This window comes from Dermacentor variabilis, chromosome 4, assembly GCF_050947875.1.
Source record: "Dermacentor variabilis isolate Ectoservices chromosome 4, ASM5094787v1, whole genome shotgun sequence".
Taxonomy (NCBI): domain Eukaryota; kingdom Metazoa; phylum Arthropoda; class Arachnida; order Ixodida; family Ixodidae; genus Dermacentor; species Dermacentor variabilis.
In genome coordinates, this window is record NC_134571.1 from 30,792,123 (window position 1) to 30,812,616 (window position 20,494).

Below are 20,494 nucleotides of genomic sequence, written 5' to 3' on the forward strand. Positions count from 1 at the left end.
CGACTGCCTGGGACCGAAATCTGTGTACAGCGATTTTCGTTTGATTCTCTCCGTTCCTGTCCCGTGGCCGCGCCTCTAGTGGCCAACCGGTGGCGAGATTGTAAGCTGTGCTCGAGGTGCTGTCCAAGCACGGTGTGAACATGGTTCGAAGCGAAATCTAACAAAACTGCTGTATCGTGAGTCCAGCCATTATCCTAGGGTCAGTTGCAATTGTCTTTCTGTCTTAAAACCGTTTTCTTGCTAGGATATTGCCGGTTTCTTTTTTTTATTCCTACGCCTCTTGTCAATATTTGCGACCGTACTACTTGCATATTATCATAGCTGTGCAGTCGGATCGGGGATAAACATGAACGCTCTGGGGCCTGCTTCCCATCCTTGCGAACTGGTTTTCTTGTTTTGGCGCGGTGCGGGAAAGACTAGAAATGGTGAAGGTGGTGATGTACCTGGGCGTTCTTTTTTCTTTCTTCCTTTTTCTTTTACGTTTATTTCTGGTCCCCGCTGATTTGTGTCTATTCGTCTTTTATTTACGCATTTTGTCGTCCTCCGGTGTTTATATTTCTCGCGCAGACGTTCATTTTATTTGGCTCGCAGCAAATTACCGTCCACGTCAGGTCTCGCACACATGGGTATGACTCTAGCTTCCTGAACTCGAATTACAACCACATGTTCTGAAAAACGATCCTGAGGGTGTATATATATATACATATATATATCAGCATGATTTCGCCGGTTAAGATGGCTCTAATAGAATATTTCACGCTTAAAGAGAGGAGTGGCCACAGGCGCCGGGGCAACTCGCAGTAGCCCAAACCAAGTTGCACTGATGAAATTACTCGCAAATGAAGCAGCGCGCGCTGCATTAGCGGTGATCTGTGCGAACGCCGCTGCGAAGGTTGTGTTCGCCGAGTTTTACCCACCGATGGTAAGTTCGACGTGCAAACATTATCTCTGCATTAATTGTGTCCGCATTTCCGAACTAGCGTCATGCGGGCGTTTGCCGCGATTATCTCGGTTCGCTCGTTCCTAACGCTTCTGGTCGAATATCGACTCGCAAGAGTTTGTGCGAAGGCGCACTCGTTTGTTTTCGGTCGCGGCAAGAACGGAGAATTATATGGCGAGAAGAACACTGCGGGCCATTGTATTCTGTTCAGGCGAACAATTAACGGGTATCTGCCTCTCCGGCCTTCGAGTCCAGCTGCTGTTTGTAAGTACATCCGTACAGGCTTTGTGTACGCAACCGGCGAATTTGTGCCCCCCTTTAGGAATTCAACGAGCGCCTTGTAATACGGGGAAAAAAGATGTACACCTAGAGGGAAACAGATGAGAGAAATCAAACACATTTGTTATTATTCCTTTGCTATTTCGTCTTTTTAAAGTTATATTTCGGATTTTTCTCTTAATGTGCAGTGTCTCGAATCGAAGACCTGCTGCGAAAAAAGACGGGACGTATATATGAGGCAGATATTGCAACCTGTTCGATACGGGGCCTCTCGAAAAATGTCTTTTTTTTTTTCCAAGCTTACGGGTGTTGCAATTGCTTTAGGAAAACAAATGCACATTCCAATCGAAGGTTGCGGCGATCGCGCTCGAGCTCATAAAAAACACGCCTGCTAAGAAACGCGCGGGCTTTTCTTCTAGCCGAGGAGGAGGAGGAAGAAGAAGAAGATGGTAACATATAGTTACAGGCAGCTCTGTATCCTTGAAAAGGCATGCCAGCAATCGCTGCGCCTTATGTCTCGGTCCTGTTAACTTGTATTGGGCGGTACATGCAACTACGTTAAATGTGGATGCGCCGCAGAATACTCCTTTTGTTGTTGCGCATGTTGCGCAGCGAGAATCGCGAAACACGTTGCTCTTGCGGCGAAAACACTGCTAGTCAGCAGGCTCTTTGGTCAGGCAATTTCCGGCGCTGCAACGCGTAGGTGTTCGTCGTACGAGTTTTCGCCCACGTGAGGCGGCCCAATTATTATTACGGCAATGCGTAAAGCCCGCATATACGCCCGTGCGCCGTACGTTGTTGCGGCGTACAGCCCTTCTTCAGCATTCAAGTGGATTCAAACAAACAAACAAAGACCAAACAATTTGCAGGACGATTTAAAAACAAAATCAGAACTTTCGGTATCTTAACTTCGTTGGTCTTGGTGGAACGCTGTCACAGACCGGAAGCCACGCCTCGTGCTATTTTTAGCGGAGTGCCGTACAGCACTAAGCGAGAAGCGTCTACGGACTCCTGCATTGTGTGTACGTTGCGGCAGGAAACAAACGTTACACGCTTTGTTCTCTTTTCTGCTGCTTACATTGCCGTGTGCACGATAGAGAAACTGCCCCGAGCAATACGACGACCGAGCGCCCGCTGTGGTTCTAGGCAGCGTGGTGGGAGTAGCGTGGTTGTTTCTTTTTGTGGTCTCATCGTTATCAGGGAACAGTGTCTGCGTTCTTACTTCAATGGAAACCGATTCTCTTCCATTACATATGGATTGCTGCGGAAAGATACAGTTTACGTCGACTGTTCCCTTTTGTGTTTGTTGTAACCCAAATACGAAGAGAAAGGAAGAAGGGAGGGGAGAGGATGGGCATACGTACATGCTGTGACGTGCGCATCTCAGCAAGTAACTATCCCGCTCCGCCGCACAAACGTGAGACACGTCTTACAGTGGGCGGTCTACTGTGCATGCTGTTTTCTTCGATACCGTTTGCGTGCAAGCATCTTGCCTATGTTAAAAACCAGACTGTTGCAAGTGGAGTGCCGCAGCACTCCTTTTTCCGAGTCCTCGGTTGGCGGCCGCGCAATATATATCGGGACCGGAAGAGGCGGGCAATCCACAGCGAAGGTTTATACAAGCTTCGACGGTGACAGTAAAACGGGACAGGGGATCGAAAAGGTAGATGCTGCGTTCTTGCACTAAGCGATTTCTCTTTTATGACCTCGCCGTAAAGGCTCCATTGCGGCAGGAAATGGGGACATGATTATGCCGTAGTGGTTTTCTTCATTGACTTGTTTTCGTGCGCTACGATGCCTCGAGCCTGTGAGATCCATCCCCATTTTCCCTTCGGTATCCTTGTGTGGGTCTGGACTACTATGTTTCGTATGCCGCTAAAAAAACAATAACAATAATAACAACAAATAAACGCCGTATTCCTATGCATTGAACATTAGGCACACTTCCCGAATATTGGTTGTGTCCTAAAGGATGCTTCGTTCCCTTAGCGAACGTGCATTAGACTTATCGTGGAGGTTCGCTGCAACTTACCGTAACGAATAAGCGAAGCAACTTGGTCGCTGCCATCGCTTTTTTACTATCTTTATGTGGCTTGGCAAGAATGTTTGTGAGCTGAGTTAGCAAATGCGACGTACAGCTGCAGTGCGGCATTTCATTTTTGCGCAACAAACGAGACCTCTTTCTCTCGTGTGTATACTTTCTGTTTACGTTGACGCAAGATTAAACGTGATCATCGAGAAAGATCTGAGGCAAATATGTGTGCCAAGCACACAGTAATTCTTTTTATCGGTACTAAATCCATAGGCTGTTTTGCGGCTCGGGCTTTCCTGTAGGCATTTTCATGCAGGATTATGCCCCCGCCATAGTCATGCTTTCACGCTCTTCGCAAACAGTGCTGCGTGCGACGTATGGGAGGCTATTAAGTATTCGATGCGGCCGGAGAGGATTACTTACTTGCCCGGACTAGGGGCAGCTTGCTTGCTTGCTTGCTTACTTGATTGTTAGTTTGTTCGCCTTAATTTGTATTTGTGTTTACTTGTTGAAAAAAAAAAAAGAATAAGTCCTGTGGTCATTGGCTCGCAAGAAGCGGTTATTCGAGCTTGGAAACCGAGCTGAGCTCAATAGGAACAGGCGAGGACGCCATGAACACGCAGAATCACCGTCCTAATTTACCCAGAAACATTGTGTTGCTCTCATGTGAAACTTGGCAACGCAAAAATCGCACTCAAAAACATCCAAGCGCTTTTGAGGGAGGGGCGTGACAATGCTTAGTACCCCCACTTTTTTTGTTGTTGTTGTTGTAATGTGCCGAAACGAAAAGGCATAAGTGAATGTTTCTGTGTTCTGTGGGACATTTCTCAAAGAAAATTTTCTAGTAATCTCGTAGCAACGAATTGATACTTGCGACTGGCGTCTAGGCGTGACACCTACGGCTACTCAGGGCACCGACGTGTCCTACGTCTGGAGTTTCTATGTTTAGATAATGACATGTCTTGGCTTGCAAAGTCTCCGTTTGCCTTACGAGAGAAAAAGAAGCCGACGCAAATGCACAATCATACACGGATCCTCAGAACGGGTGACATCCAGATAAGCATCTCGATATGGCGCGACTGTCGCTTCAATTAGGTTAATGGTTTTTCGCGGCCAGAAAGAAACGGTGGGTCGATGACAGTGCGGCTTTAAGGCTGCTCTAATTATAGGCGGGCCGGTGGTCCGGGTGAGTGTAATTGCTTAATTGCGAGGACATGTCGCCTCCTCGAATGACACGGTCATACTGTTACTTTAAGCTGGTCCGTACAAACTTTACGCACGAGAGGAAAGAGTCTTACACTTGAACGTTGCGGAGTGGCCAATTTGACGCAATAAATAACAAAATAAAAGTATTGAGAGTGAGGCTGCGATGTGAAACTGGATTCGCCTCAGCCCATTGACGGTTGGTGAGCGTGCGCTTCTGCATATGTGTGTGGGTGCATGCAAACAACCTGGATGCAGAGATAATTGTGGCGCGGGAACAGGTGTAGTTATTTCTGGAGGGTCGCTCCATTGGGGATTTTGTCAGTTTTGCTACTCTCCGTTTATAACGAAAGTCAGCGAGTGGGAATGGGTTCATTTGCGATCTTGAATGCGGGTCGCACGTGCCAGTGCTCTCGACGCCTGTCCAGAGGAGCAGCCTCTAACAGTTGTCCATGTCAAGGCGCAGATTAAAATGTAGCACACTGCTTTCCGAGTTGTAAGAGAAGTCGTACAGGATTTCGCTTATGTACATGAAGGCACGTTCTTTTACGGTGGCACTGGTCGTAAATGTTACGTTACTTTATATCGGCAGACTATTCAAGCTTGTGGAAATGCTACAAGGGCAGTCTTACCGTGAGTGGTGGCTTTGCGAAAGAGAAAGGCAGGTCGACCTTTGAGTTTTCGCACCAATTCCTTGTCAGGTGACTGGGGATAGGTAACTGCCGAGTATTGGAGAAACAAACTGAGTTACACTTATTTGAATGAGAATTCAACCTGGTAATTTCTCGTGGCTTGCGTAAAACTAATACAGTTACGTGAAAAATCCGTAAAAATAAATTATGCCAGTTTCAATCGAACGGCGAAGTATTGAAAGCGATTGCAAGGTTTAGCATTGCGCTGAAACTCCTCGGACTGTGTTTTAAGAATACGCGAGGGTGGACGTGTTCGCAAGCAACGTAGCAGTCGAGGCTACTCCTTCTGCGCAGTAGAAACAGTGCCCTGGCAGCTATCAGGCGTCTCATAACGATCGCATGATGAGGAGCGCCGCCATCGCTGCGCATTGGTGCACGAGACGAGAGAGGAGGAAAACCGTCAGTTTTTTTTAGTTCGAGGTGTTCCACTCCAGCCACTGTATGCACCACGATGTGCGTGGTATGCATACACCTGCGCGCAGCAGGAATGCTATAGTGTTTGCACGCACAGCGTCCATGGAAGCAGCGGAAGGCTGAACGCTGCCCTGACTTATCGCGGAACGAATTGAGTGGAGCGTGAGGCTGCATCCACTTCGTCTTTTTTTTTTCGTTCTTTTCTCTTTTTTCTTTTTGCAGGCAAACGCGCTGCGCGTCTATTTTGTCTTTTGAGACCTTCTCGCGCTCCATCACTGTGAAATAATTTGCACCTTTATTCAACTAATCGGGCCCTAACTCAAAAACGTGCTCCCATGAAGAATTGCTATCGCAATTTAATGTCTATTCAGGGTGACCCCCGTAAACATCCCGTTTTAGTGCACAGAATTCATGAAAGAAGTTCGCTGTTTTCTCCTGCAACTTCTTTCCGCCGCATAAATGCTATGAGTATTTCTGAAGAGCAATACGCTAGTCTGTGTCGCTTAGTTGGAATATATTTGTGACACATAGCTAGTCGCGCTTCGACAATTGTCATGCGAGACTCGCGCTTTCGAAGTAGTATAACAATGAATCTATACCACAAGGCCAGCGTATTCGAATCCGTAACATGAACCCTTTGTCAAAAGTTCACGCGCCACCGACGACGTCAACGATGCTAGAAATCGGTTGGTCTTTGGGCACCCTGTATACGATGTTATCTAGTTTGGAGTTACAGTCGGGCCCTTCATTCTGAAGCGCTCTATGGCTTCAAGAGCGACATAGCATCGCAACCAGATGACGTCTCAGCTGCAGCTCGCACGACGTGCTCTTCGGCGTTTGTTCTTTTTTTTTTTAGATGTTCTCTGCACCTATGTGGCGTACATGCCCTTCCGCCCTCTTTTCAGGTGAGCGAAGCTTAGGCAGCTGAAGTTTCGAAAAAGCAAAGCAAATGCATTCAATGGCACCCCACACGCTGCGTACCTTGTCCTACGGCATTCTGGGTTCGCGCACGTTCTACTTTCAGGTGGTTATTAAGCAGCATGACATGTAAAGTTTGTTTGCGCGTTCCGGCTGTCGTTTTTTATGTCAGTTGATTTGGTGCTCGCAGACTTCACGCTTTCTAAGAGTTGATAATTGCCACTTAACTGCTTCGCCAAAACGGTCTTGTGTTTATTTCTGCGGCGGCGAGCGCGGCAAGTGAAGAACCGCGCGTTATGAATTGGGTAAACCGGCCACACAGCCGCGAGAGGCTCTGCGAAGCTTGCTGCGCGGCAGAGAGAGAGAGAGAGAGAGAGAGAGAGAGAGAGAGAGAGAGAGAGAGAGAGGTGAACTTCGAGTGCCGAAGCGACGATGGCGCGCCAAAAACGCTCGTAGAAGGGGAGCTATGTGTGTGCCGTGAATGGAGGGAAAGCCCCAAATATGCCGCAGGGCCGGAGACCACCGCTTCATTATCGTCGGCCCCGTGGGGCGACGGGTTAATGAACGATAAGTGCCGGCGCGCTCACTGTCCGCAAACACGCACGGCGCCGATTAACGGGTGGTCGGCGGTGGCCCGACAGCCAGGGCCGGCCGTTCGCTCGGTTCATACTCTGTTCGTAAGATTTCTTTCTTTTTATTCTCCCTCAGCGGCGACAAGCAGAACCGCGTAAAAGGAGAATATGTCCGAGAAATGAGTGCGAAAACGACTGCTGCGCAGCGCTCCGTGGGCGGAGGAATCGATGGAGGAGCCATTGCCGCCGGCTGTGCCTGTGGCTCAGAATACACGCGGTGCGAGAGAACAGAAATAACCGCGGGAGTCGGAGAAATCGCAAACTTTATCGCACGCCGCCATCCACCGCTTCCGTGGGAGGCAGTGGCCACGCGCCTATAGTGCACCGCGTCCGATGGATCCGAGCGTCAGTTCGCTCGTCTTGCCTTTGGACGCCCCTCTCCGCTTCCATAAACGGCATGCCTGCTTGGCCAATGTGTCGTTATGCGGCCAGGTGTAGGTGGTTGGTGCTCCCGTGTCGGTTGACGTCATGCGAGCGAGCTTCAGCGTGCATTTTCGCCTACACTACGCGAGCGTAATCACCAGCGTTTCAGAATTATGGGACGCTGTATTTTATGTGTCTTGGACGAATGTCCGCTTCAGTTTTCGGAGAGAGCGCGTTCTGTCCTTTTGCCAGACTTAATTGTTCACTGTCGTGCAAAGAGGAAGTGTTGAGGGTGCACAGCTTCTGCTGTACTTAGTTGTTTTGTGAAATCGTTTTGTTCAGATTGTGGGTTGTGCGCTGACTCAGCGGTTGTCCTTATTAATTTCTCCTCCGCTTGTAGCTAGATTTAACGTCTCGGTTGGAACATTCTTACGTGTTATAGAGTGTGCATGTGGCACGCTGCTATGCGTTGAACGCATCTTTCAATACGCCAGGAAAGAAACAGCGTAACCGAAAGAAGATCGTTTATCTACCTCTCGCTTTCTTAACTCGTTATAGCTACACGAGGCAGCCGGCTGCCACTTTTTAAGTTGTATACTTTCTGCTCAAACGGGCCGCTTTCGTGACAAAAAAAGATATGTGTGTGTGTGTGTGTGTGTGTGTGTGTGTGTGTGTGTGTGTGTGTGTGTGTGTGTGTGTGTGTGTGTGTGTGTGTGTGTGTGTGTGTGTGTGTGTGTGTGTGTGTGCGTGTGTGTGTGTGTGGTCGTCACTGATTATCGATTACTTCCTTAACAAAAATGGTTGAAGAGTCGTTTTTTTCTCTTTGAAGGTTTTATTCGGGAAGTATTTTTTTAGATTGGATTCGATTGTTAAAATGTTTCTGTTTTTGAATAACTTCACTGCTGTAGACATCAGTCATGCCTGCTTAGTACATCAACCCCCTTCCCGTCGCCCTTCCCTTTTTCTCGTACAAACTGTGCAACACTGATGCCGGCGAAAGTTACAACTCGCATTTAAATGACGTGGTCCCGAGCCTTGAGCGCGCATGTTGGCCTTTATTACAAGCTATGCATGTTTTCCGGCCGTGCTGGCGTACTCCGTTGGCAGGCGATAAAATTCTGCTGTAATAAGGGCCACGGATAAAAAAGTTGGTGTGTGCTTTTAAAAAAGCTCGCACTTTCCGTCTGGCGTGAACCCGTGCTTTAACGTTAGCCAGTTCTCGCTGACCTCCGCGCTCATGTTGCTCGCTAGTCTGCTGCTGAGCGGCGCCGTTCGCCACGAGAACGTGCCGCGAATGCAGAGCCTCTCGGGTGGATAGCGTGAGAAAATAAAGTTTTCTCGGAGGTCGCCAGGGCGTATTCACACCGCGGAGACATTTTGACGACGTCGACAAAACGTGTTCCCCAATGTCTGTGGAGTGTAGGCTTGCTTGCCCTCGGCGTTTGTTGGCCTGACAGTTGCAGTTGCTGGGGCGTGGCAGCCGACGATAATCCCTTGATTGCAGTGAAATGATGGCTAATGCGTTCCGCATTCTGAAAGCGCGTTTTAGGGCATTCCGTGGCATTTAGGAGGAATTAAAAAGCGAAAGCTTTCTTGTAGTGTGCACAAAAAAAGTGCCAACATGGTCATCCTTGTTTACAGGCAACTTATCTTTCTGCACCGCTTTCAAGTGAGTGAGGAGCCCAAAGTCAATAGTAGCATGATGGTAATCAGTTGGCCCGTACTAAATCTTACGTGTGGCCGTATCACGGGAACCACACGTGCAATTCCCGCGCGCCGGAAGACGAAAGTGATCCACACGATTGCTATAAAAAGCTCTTCCGCCATTGCTCAGGCTATACAGAGTCCCGACTTTGACGATAACCACACCGCTTTACACGGCGCCTTGTAGCGAGATTCTTTCATCCATAGCGCGCACGGACCCTGTTGTTTGAGCAGCAGCTCCCATCCGCCATCGCATAAAATCCTTCCCGCAAATCCACATCGATACCCGTGACCCCCCTGTTCGCTGCTCACATTCATTTTCTTCCGCGGCACGTGGTATGTGCGTTCCGATTGATTTCCTAGCGTGCGTAGGGCGCCTATATACGAGTCTGTGGTCACGGCTGGGGAGAATGACGGCGATTCCCCGGAATGGCGCATGTCTTCTGTGGCCAGGACGAGAGCGGGCTCACGTGGAACGCCACGAGCGAAAAGTCGATAGCGCCGGCGACACGAGGGGGCACCCGGCCAGCCTTCGCGCTTGGATGGTTCTCGATTTGTCGGGTGAGACGCACCACCGCCTGGTTCCTGTTCGTGTGATGGCGTGCATGCAGCTTGGTTGTGACATACGAGTAACGTATGTTCACCGCGTCTGTTTTAACTGGCAACCGTGCTCTTGGATGCAGGCTGTAGCAGCATGTAAGCTGCGCGTAGTTCATATTGTTTAACTTTCTTTTTCTCCATTCGAAATTAGCCAGGTATTGAACAAGAAATAATGGTCACTAATCAAGTGAATAGGGAAGAAACAAAGGGTGTTTCGGAGCCGTTACGTGTTCCTTGATCACACTAGAAGAAAAGGGCTTAACCAAGGGGCCCGATATTTATTAGTCACATCAGAAGAAGCCAACGAACACTTACACCAAGGACAACATAGGGGAAATTACTTGTGCTTAATAAATGAAATAAAGAAACCATAAATAATGGAAATGAAAGTGGATGGATAAACAACTTGCCGCAGGTGGGGAACGATCCCACAACCTTCGCATTGATCACACTAGGGCAGACAAGAGCTAAGACGGACATGGCACACAGTCTTCTCTGCTTTAGTATGACCAACAATGCAATACTTGCAAACGGTTTCGGTGACCGTTTGTAGACTTGGTATGTTACTTCAAGTGCGCGCGCGACTAGTGCTCTTTCTTTCCTTCTTTTTACAGCGCAGGTAGGCACCCGCTCCTGCGTCGAGCGTCGGCCTAGCCGAGTGAACGAACGCAGCGAAAGATGAAAGCGAACGCGGAGCGCAGCGGGCGATGGAAGACGCGTGGAGGAAAGCGAAGGAGGAGGGTATGGCGAAATAGTTCGGCGACGATGGCTACGAGATGGCGCCATAGTAGCGCGCGTCGTCTGATAGGTCTGTCGGCGGCGGCTGTGCGAATCGCGCCCACGCGACACCCACGCGCCGGCTCTCGCGATCTCCAGATTAGCGAGGCAGTCGCGCCACACTTTGCTCCGTTTGCAACGTGCTGCACGAGACAGACTGTCCGCGCCAGCCAGTATATCGCGAAATAAAAACACGTATGGAGCTGCACTCAAATTTTGCTTTAGGGAGTATCGTAATCGTCGGTGAATTTTTTCTTCCCTGTGTCCCCTCTACCCCAGTGCAGGGTAGCAAACAGGACGTGCGTCTGGTTAACATCCTTGCTTCTCTCACTCCCTTTCCTAATGTGACAAAGAAACATGCACAGGCTACAGTGCACATTAAGAGTTTCCAAATGAAAGGAGATTATAAGTTCGACTCCGAACGAGAAGCATGAAGGAGAATCGGTGCAGTCAAACTTGTCAAGGTTCCCTCTAAAGTAACTTTGAATGCCGTGGTCAACATCGGCTCGCCGTATTTCCGGCTAGGAGTGCTACATGTCTTTCGTTTTATTTTGCCTCTGCGTGATTCGAACGCGCCGGTTAAAGAAATAGCCCCCACACCAGTACCGGTACATGCCACTACAGCGACGTTCTGCTTCCGGGAGGGCGGCGTTTCCGAGCCACTTTCAGAGCCACCGTGTCGAATGGCGACCCGAATGGTTGAGGGTGTGGACAGTGGGCGTGTGTGTGAGGGAGGGTAGGGTTATGCCGACTGGAGAGCGAGGATACACGCTGACATTTCTCATCGATTAGGGGGAATATCGAGCGCCCCGTCTCTGTTTCGGTGCGGCATTCTAGGAACCGGCCGCGGCTGTCACGGTGTCCGGCCATCTGGACCGGGGTGTCGGATGTGAAAGCCAGAGTCGAAACGCCGCCTTGAGGTCATTGAACCGAGGTTTGCTTCTGCGCATGGTATAAGTTCGTTATAGCGAACGAGTTCAAGTGAAAATAGCCTTCGAGAAAACGGCGGCACGTCTGTCGAAATTGCGCGTTTTGCTCGCTTCTAGCGGAACCGTGTTTAGTATATACTGTGAGAAGAATGGGGGCAATGAGGGGCTGGTGAAGCGATGTAATTACCATAACATTCGTTGAAACCGAAGCAAAGGTGAGCTAAACATGCTTTCACTTAAATCGCTACGATTTCATTTCATTCAGCAGTCATTTCCTTGGCTTGAATGATCATTACATATGTATGCATTGCTGCTATCGGAAAGAGCACTTCTATCATAATTCTATTTATCGCCGTTTCCATTTGTCGTCGGCAGTAATGACGTCCCTTTGCACCGCGCAGTCCTCTGAGCCCACCCTTTAAGGACGATTAGTAGATTAACCAACCAGAAATCGAGCCTCACATTCGGTCGCCTACGACGCCGAAGTGCTGGTTGCAATACTCGGATCATCGCGTGACGATTAGCTCCCAGGAAGCCTGTATTGCAGCTGGCTAATCCGTAGATAATGGGGTGCGCTGAATAAAACGGGACCCGCGCGACCTCTGACGCTGCTTATGTTACGGCTAACTCAGCTATAACGCGTCCTCGAGAGAGTGAGAGAAGAGATACCTTCGCTCAATAGTTTCCATAGCGTCGTGCTGCGTGGTGGAGGCTCGCGTTCTCTTCTTCCTTCAGCAGCGGCAGCATCAGTCGCGCTCTTTGTGATCGTGGCTGGTATACAGTTTCCCCGCGAGGAGCAGACCGCGCCCAGGCCACGGCCCAGGCTAATGCCCATTTCGCCCGGCGATTCCCTCAGCGCACACATACGCGCTGAGAATCTCTTTGTGCGTTCGGGGGCTGAGCCTGACTCGTGCCGCCCGGCTGCTTGTTCGCTGCTGCTGCGGCTCCGCGGCTTGCGGACGATACCGGCTACGCACACGCACGAACGAGCGCACAGACGCACGCACGCGCGCGCCAAATTGCGCGTTGCCTTCGTGGCACGCACCATAAAAAAGGCAATGAAGCTATGCGCATGTGCGCGCGTGCGACTTTGGTGGGTGTTTGTTCGCTGCTGCGGGAGAGGGAACGGCGAGCTATTCACTAGGCTGCAAGGGAAACGAGGTCCACCCTGACATTGGACGCTGCGATGTCAAAACAAGGCGTCGTTGCCGAAAAAAAGCTGTTTTCTCTCCTCGTTTCCCCCTGCTCTTCCTCCTCGTGACTTTCCTTTATCTCGAGTTCCTCCTTCGTCCTCCGTCACTCGAGAGCAGCGGGATGTAAAAGAAAGGCAAAAAATCTTTACACACACACACACACACACACACACACACACACACACACGCACACGCACACGCACACGCACACACGCGCGCGCGCGCGCAGGCACGCACGCACGCACACGCACACAAACACACATGAAATAAAATAATAATAATAAAGCAGAGGTATCAAGAAAAAGGGGGCGGCGAGAAGCACCGTATGTGCATATGCAAAGTGTTTGGACAACCTCTGAGTATTGTTGGTGGCTTGTTTATTATAAGCGCGGTTCCTTCTTCTTGCCCCTCTTTCCCCCCACCCCTTCTTCTTTTTTTTTTTTTGGTGGAATTGGTGACCACATGAATGGGGGAGCACCTACGCAGACGGTCTTATTTTTTTTCTCCTTTTCTTTGTTTTTCGTGAATCACATTTGCGTACGTTTTTCAGCTATATATGAACGGTAACCTGGAACGACTTTTCTGTCCTTTTCTTTTTGTGCGGTTGATGGCATTTATAACCATGCATAACTTCAACGTCTGCGAGAAATAATAACGCCTAGTCTTGGGGACAGGAAAATATCCTAACTGAAGTGTCTGATCCTTTCAAAATAGATGCGTGCATGCTTGTCCGGCAGTTGTTCCGCCTGAGCATCTCGTACGTTGTCCGCTGTTTTCAAGAACAATTACGGGAAAAGGGATGGTTTCTCTAGTAATGAATTCGCTCCCTTTGTCACGTCTTTCATATGTGACTGTAGTGAGATCACTGGTGTGCCGAGGTGTCAATACAAAAAGAAATATTGTCATTAGTGATTGTGATAGGTGATGAGTGATAGGTCATTAGTGATTTGCAAAAAAACAAAGAAGAAAGAAAGAAAAGAAAAAGTCGGACAGATGTGCGAAGAGGAGAGTAACTGCCATGAACCTGTATACACTGAACGCGCCGAATGTCTAATCAGGCTGGTGTATTGACAGCGCTTGTCGTAGCGCACATTTGTTGGCCCATGCCCGCGGGTCTCCTTTTGTCGTGAATTCGATGGCCGTCGTGAAAAACTGCGTCGTTTTACAAACTCAAATTGCAGGTTGCGCAACATACTCGCCATTGCATTCTTACACGGCTGAAGGGCACGAAGTTGCAGACGCCCCTTAATCGTAGCGAAACACCTTTAATTCAAGGCGAACACACGAAAAAGAAAGCCTTTTGACACAGCCCTGGTTCGCCCGTACCAAACTTATTCGCGAGCGCGTTCATTCTTTTCAAAGCACGACTTCATCACGAAACACGCAATTATCTCGCTGACAAGACAATCAAATGCCGACTGACGCATTGGCAATTAGTTTTATTTATTTATTTATTTATTTATTTATTTATTTATTTATTTATTTATTTCCAGTGCATCAGAGGGTATACATTTAATGGTTGTAGTACATGAAGGGCGGCGGGTAACATTCTAAAAGAGGAGGCGCAATGTTGTTCTGGGAAGTGGACCGATCCGTCCTCGGTGTTAGCGCCACTTTCGGCGCCTCGTTCATGTAAACCTATACCTGCGTCCTTGTTCTGAGCCTTGGATGTGCCGTGAAAAGCTCTGTGGTAGGTAGCCTGCGACGCGCGCTGACATCTCAGTACAGGGGCGCTTTTGCGTTCCGCCCCTTGGAATTACGGACGTGCCACTTCTTGGGACCCCTGTGCTCAGCACCACAGCGCCACAGCCGCGACGCTATAACGCGGCGAGTCACTTGAAACAAGCGATATTTGAGAATGTGCTGCATAAAGTATAAGGAATGCAGGCCGGCTATAGCGCTTCTCGTATTGAAGTTCGTGTCATGTATCGTGCAGAAAGCTGTAAAAGCTCATCGATACTTCGCGCACAACGTTTGCAAGTTGCCGCGGCAACCTGTGGTATATGTGCACGCGTACGGCACAACTCAACAACGCATGCTGTGGACGGGGGAAACGGCCTCCACGGCGTTCCTCCTCGGCCAGCTGCCCGCACGTTCTGCGACTAACGGGGCGGCGATCGGCGGCTGCAGGCATGCGCCGGCAGCGGCCTATAGGTGTCGATGAAGGGCTCCCTTGACCCTGCGTGCTTCGGTGTTCCTTTTGGCCGGTTTGGCTGCCGCTACACCACGGCGTGTGGCCGGCCCGCTGGCCTTAAGTGAGGAGAGAAAGGTTGTAAGAAGGCGAGAACGTATGCACGCCGTAAATAGTCTTGTTAGGCGAGCTGAGCTGCGCCGATCGACCAATGCGCGCGCCGGGCTGTGGCTGCAGCTTCTGGCTCTTTGCGGCCACCTCATATCGTGCCTCGTTCTTCCTGCTCTCTTCCAAAAGAGCCGTGCGCTTGCTGTGTAGTTGCCGCTGCCGATGGCGTTGAGGTCGACGCCTCTGGACGGGTTTCTGCGTCTCCATTGAACGACAGTTATTGCGTAAAGCGGCTCGTTTTAGCATCCGGCGTGGTTCGTTTACGGAACAGATTCCGGGGCAGTGGCGGAGCAAAGCGGTCGGCCGACTATACGCGAAGGAGGCGACGGCTTGAACAAAGCGTCGATGCTTCCTGCCGTCAACACGAATAACGCTAGACCGAGAGCAAGTAAGCCAGTGCTAGGTTGAGCGCATGCTCTAGGACTATCGGTGCTCTGTTCCTTTTGTGTGCAGCAGAGCGTGTGTTGCTGCGCTTTTTTTTTTTTTTACGGCGAAAGCTGTATGTCACTAAGCTTCCGTAGTTTTTTCGGCGTCCGGCAACAGGAACGGATTTAGCGATTTCTAACATAAGGGTGCAGTGCGGCGGCGCAGATGCCAAATGCGGAACAGATTAGAACGATCGCCGTGAAGAATAGCGTGACGTCAAGATTATCGCAGTATATAAATAAGCAGGAGAGGTATCGGCACTAAAAACAGCAGCGTTATTCATGGGGCGGACACGTATAGTTCGTACACCCAAAGAACAACATGCGCACAAGGAGCGCCGGAGGGAACAGCAACGAGAATGTAAACGGCGCCGGCGCGAAACCACCGCCGACAAAGAACGTTTCCGCGATGCTGAATGAAAACGACAATCGCGAGTCCGGGCACTTCCAAATGACAACGGCGCCAGACTCGCAACGCAGAAAATGACAACCATTCCACTCTGTGAAGATGTAATGGCCGCGAAAGCACTTTCCTTTTCGTTTGAGAGCTTCTACTGTCGCCAGTTTTCGCTGCCATTCCATCTTCACAGAGTTAAATTGTTGTCATTTTCTTTCTTAGTGGTTATTTAACACTTTCTATCCGCGCATTTGCGTGGTACTAGACGTAGGGCAGCGATAACTGTAACCTATCTCGTTTGCGATGGTTTACGATTGGTTTGTGAAGCTCATGAAAGGGCTTTACGCCTAATGAAACATTTTCCTTCTTGGCATTCGCGCCATGAAGCCGTTCTGGAACTTTCTATGTGTTAACGGGTTAAACTAAAGGTAAAAAAAAAACTTATTTAGTTTAACTTTGCAGCCCCTATTCACGTCCATTTTGGCTTCAAGTACCAAGCATACCTTGCTGCTGGTGGCGTTGTTTTGTTCCTAGTTTTCGTAGATTTGCTTCCAGTGACAGTTTCGAAATGTGGCCTGTCAGTATCTTGAGTGGGGTGTAAGAAAACGAGCGAGATTTATTATTTGCTATATTTACACTCTCACCTAAAAGAGCGCCATCGAACTGCTTGCTTGTGCTTTTTTACGCAAAGGCGCTGTCGCCAGTATGTTAAGCGTTGCCAATGAAGTTATGTGTTTTTTTTTATTTTTCATTTTTGAGATGATTTCTTAGATTAGGAAGATGAACGCTTAACCATGTTGCATAGATCTTCCTGACATTTACCAATGCTCTCCTATGATGTTGTACGGCTTCACAGAAAACCCCTAGCGACGTTTTCGCGCCTTCTTAATATTGTAGCGACGTTGTCGTACTAACGTGACGGGCTAAATTTGGTTTCGATCCTCGGCGTCACTGCCAGGAGGACCCTCCTAGATTATCTGTACGTTCTTCGCCTCAGTGGCTCTGACGACGCGGTTAATAGGTCGTACGGGGGGGGGGGGGGGGGGTGTATGCGCAGTGCTTTCACCAGGTCACGAGAAGAAAGGGTTCACCTAAGCGAGCCGAAGGACGTACGTGCGGGGGAATTCCAGTTTTGAGGGGAGTGCTTATTTACCGAAGCCTTCACCTCTGATGTGAGGTGTGCAGTGACCGAATGAGTCGGTCACTGCACTTTTCCTCGTCTAATAATCGCCGCTATTGCTCTCAGCCTAGGCTGTCCTCTGATGGAAAGAAAGCAAATGAATGAGGCGACATCGAAAAGAAATAAACGAAAGTGGAGAAAACGTTCATCGTCTCGCGGTTGCTCGTGTATGCCCTTGTTGGGTGGGACCACGGATTGAGGAGAGAGACTGGGGCATGCGTGTACGTCTAGCCGCCTTCTCTTTCTTTAGTTTCCTTTTTCGAGTAGCGTGAGGGTGCCACTTAGGGCGCAGGTAGCGGGCTGGCCCCGCCGTGCAATTAGTCTCTCGTATAACGACACTGATGTCTGTGTTTCTCGGTTCGAGCGGGTCAGCGCATCCCATCTCGCGGTCGGTGCGTGGACTAAAAATATCGCGCTCCTCCCGCTTGCCGGCGCGGCCGCTTCGGCGACGCCATCAGCCGGGCTGCGCGAGGCGTTACGATGATGTCTGTGCGTGGGCCTGTCCGTGAGCGGTGCGCCAGCGCAAGCGCGTATCTCTCTCCCGCCTTGATGGAAGCACGATGTATTGTGTGCCGCGAAACCCTCCAGAACGCCAGAGTATCCTCTTGCCGCGAAGGCACGGCCGCTTCCTCGTGTGCGCGAGTCTTGCCTGCCGGCGTCCGCGCGCTCGAGCGCGTGATGCAAGGCGCGCGTTCGCCGTGAGAGGTCCGGCAGAAAAAAAAAACCGAGAACGACAAGTAGGAAGATGAGGCTGCAATATACTGTTGCGACTGTGAGCAGTGGAGTGTGTGCGGAGACACCGAATACGGCCGACAAACCACGCCATGTGATCCGAATGTGCAGAGTGCACCTCTCTCTCTCTCTCTCTATGCGAGCAGTTCCGCCATTGTCCTGCATTACCCGGTTACATCTTTGGCTTTGTTTCGGAGACGAAGAATCCTTTATTGATTCGAAGGAACTGGTTGGGATGCTTCAGGTTTGCCGATATTTTTGTTTTGTTTTATTGCGTGACGTCGGCCTTTCGAATTGCTCTTCCAAGATGCTGTATGTTGAGACAGCACGTTTTACGCTCCTGACGCTGTGCCCAGCTGTTGCTTGTTTCATCGAAGCAAGCACGAGCTGCAGCGATGCTACTTGTCCTAGTGTGCGGAAGCACGCGGGTTCGATGAGATTTTGGGTAGCAAACCGGACGTGCGTCGGGTTAACCTCCCTGTCTTTCCTCTTCTCTCTCTCTCTCTCTCTCTCTCTCTCTCTCTCTCTCTCTGTGGAAACGCTTTTTGCTGCGTCTGTCTTGTCGAAGCTATTCATAATGTACATGCGCACTTAAGAATTGTGCCGTTTTGTCAGATATGATTCTCACGCGCTTCCCGCTCTAATCTCGGCTACAGTGCTCGGTTTTCTCTTTTCGGAGTGAAAAGAAAAAAAAGAACTATTTGGTTGCACCAATCTAAGGAAGTCCTTTACGTTCTACATTTCTTTTTCCTATATTTTTTTTATCTTCGGAACGGTGCTCTCAGATAGAAATTGGTGGCATAGTGATGACGGTTAAAGCGGAAATGAAGCGACTCTTTCCTATTATCCTCTTTCATTTCTCGACGAGCTGCCATAACTTCTGGGAGATGTACAGTTCTCCCACACGCCACAGTTCTGTGGACACGTTCTTTGTGCTGTCTGTTCACGTGACGAGCGCACTTTGCCAAACACCTATAGCGCCCGGAGCTCCCCTCTGGCTGTGACAGCGACGTTTCGATTGCCTCTCCTCGGTTTCTTACGACATGAGCTGACGGATCCTACTTGGCTCTTTTCAGTCTATTGTGGTGACGGCATATATCATTAAACCACCGGCAGTGGCTCATCCTATTGCTGTCGATCGGATAAAGTGGACTTTTTCAATAACCTCTGTGCAGTAGTACCTGAACTAGTTAGCTCGTTTGCTTTCGTTATTTTTTTGTTCCTTTTTGTGGAAACCTAGCTGATTCATCAGTTCAGAAAAATAAAGGTTTGTAATTAAAGAAAGAAGATTGCTGACTGCTGGGCTGTCAGTGCGCCTCATAATCATATCGTGGTTTTGGCACGTAAGATCCCAGAATTCAATTCAGTGTTGTCAGTGAGACGTCACTTTCGACATTAAAGGAGAACGCTTTGTTCACCTCCACTCCCCTTCCTGCCAACTCACTATTTCATACCCTGAAATGAACTATCGTCCAACTTTTTATTGTCTTCGCGTAAACTTATTTCCTCCGATTGATCGGACGACTTTCGTCTCCGCCGCAGTGACGGCCGTCTACCTGGCGTTTTCCGTTCCACTTCCTAGCATTGACTAGTGTGACGGAGCTATTCGACTTGGTGTGATTTCACGGAAAACAGTTTTATAACCTTCTCCCACTCGCGGTCTGTACGTAGCGTAAAATCGCATTAGAAGAAAGGTCGGTTTCATCAATGGCAGGGCAAACGTCCTTGCTTGCCAGGGACAGGCCTTGGTGTTGGGTTTCAGTTTAGAGAGTGCGACTGTTCGAAATTTTGAATACGAATCTAATAATACCTGCTGTTCACGATTCGTATTCGTGTTCGGTTCGATGCGAGAGTTCACTATTCGAGATGGTGAATTATTATTATTATTATTATTATTATTATTATTATTATTATTATTATTATTATTATTATTATTATTATTATTTGAAAACATGCATATACTTTACGGGAAAGGGAAAGCGAGGCAACTGCCACTGGAAGGGGCACAACGCCTGCCTGCTCTTCAGAAACGAGGTGGAGACAAAACAGGAATGCTGGATAGGAAGAAGGACTGAATGAAAGAGGACAGAGTCTCTTTCGATTATAAGGTATAACAAAACGCACTGTTGCGAAGAGGCGCCAGTTTCTGAGTGAATACACGGGACAGCTAACCTCGCTCAATAATTTCTAGTCATTTAATAAAAGTAGCTCGCTGTTAGGCAGCCTGTATATGAATTCTCCTCATCAGAGCAGGATTGGCCACCCTGGTGCAGTACAGGGCCACAAGCTCCTATATGAATACAACAATCAAACCCCGGCCCTCAGTCCCCAGCAGCTGCGAAGCAACTGACCACGGCGGAGGTCAGACCTTTGACGCAGCAGAGGGTGCTAAGAATCTGTGTCCGGACAGGCCGTCATTGGAATCTGAACCTGGCAACGTTTAACGCTAGAACGTTATTTAGTGAGGCGAGTCTAGCAGTGCTATTGGAGGAATTATCGGGCAGTAAAGGGGATATAATAGGGCTCAGTGAGGTTAGGAGGACATAATAAGAATTTACAGTGCTGAAAAGCGGGCACGTCCTGATCTACCGGGGCTTAGCGGAGAGACGAGAACTAGGAGTCGGATTCCTGATTAATAAGGATATAGCTGGTAACATACAGTTCTATTGCATTAACGAGAGGGTGGCAGGTCTTGTAAAACTTAATGAGGGGTACAAATTGAAGGTCGTACAAGTCTACGCCCCTACATCCAGTCATGATGACCAGGAAGTCGAAAGCTTCTATG

The 20,494-nt window shown here is 49.3% G+C and overlaps 1 protein-coding gene across 8 annotated transcripts in view; it reads left to right on the forward strand.

Moving 5' to 3' along the window:
• cv-c (RhoGTPase activating protein) overlaps positions 1–20,494 on the forward strand; it is a 448,163-nt gene that overhangs the window by 305,319 nt on the left and 122,350 nt on the right. The window lies entirely within an intron of this gene.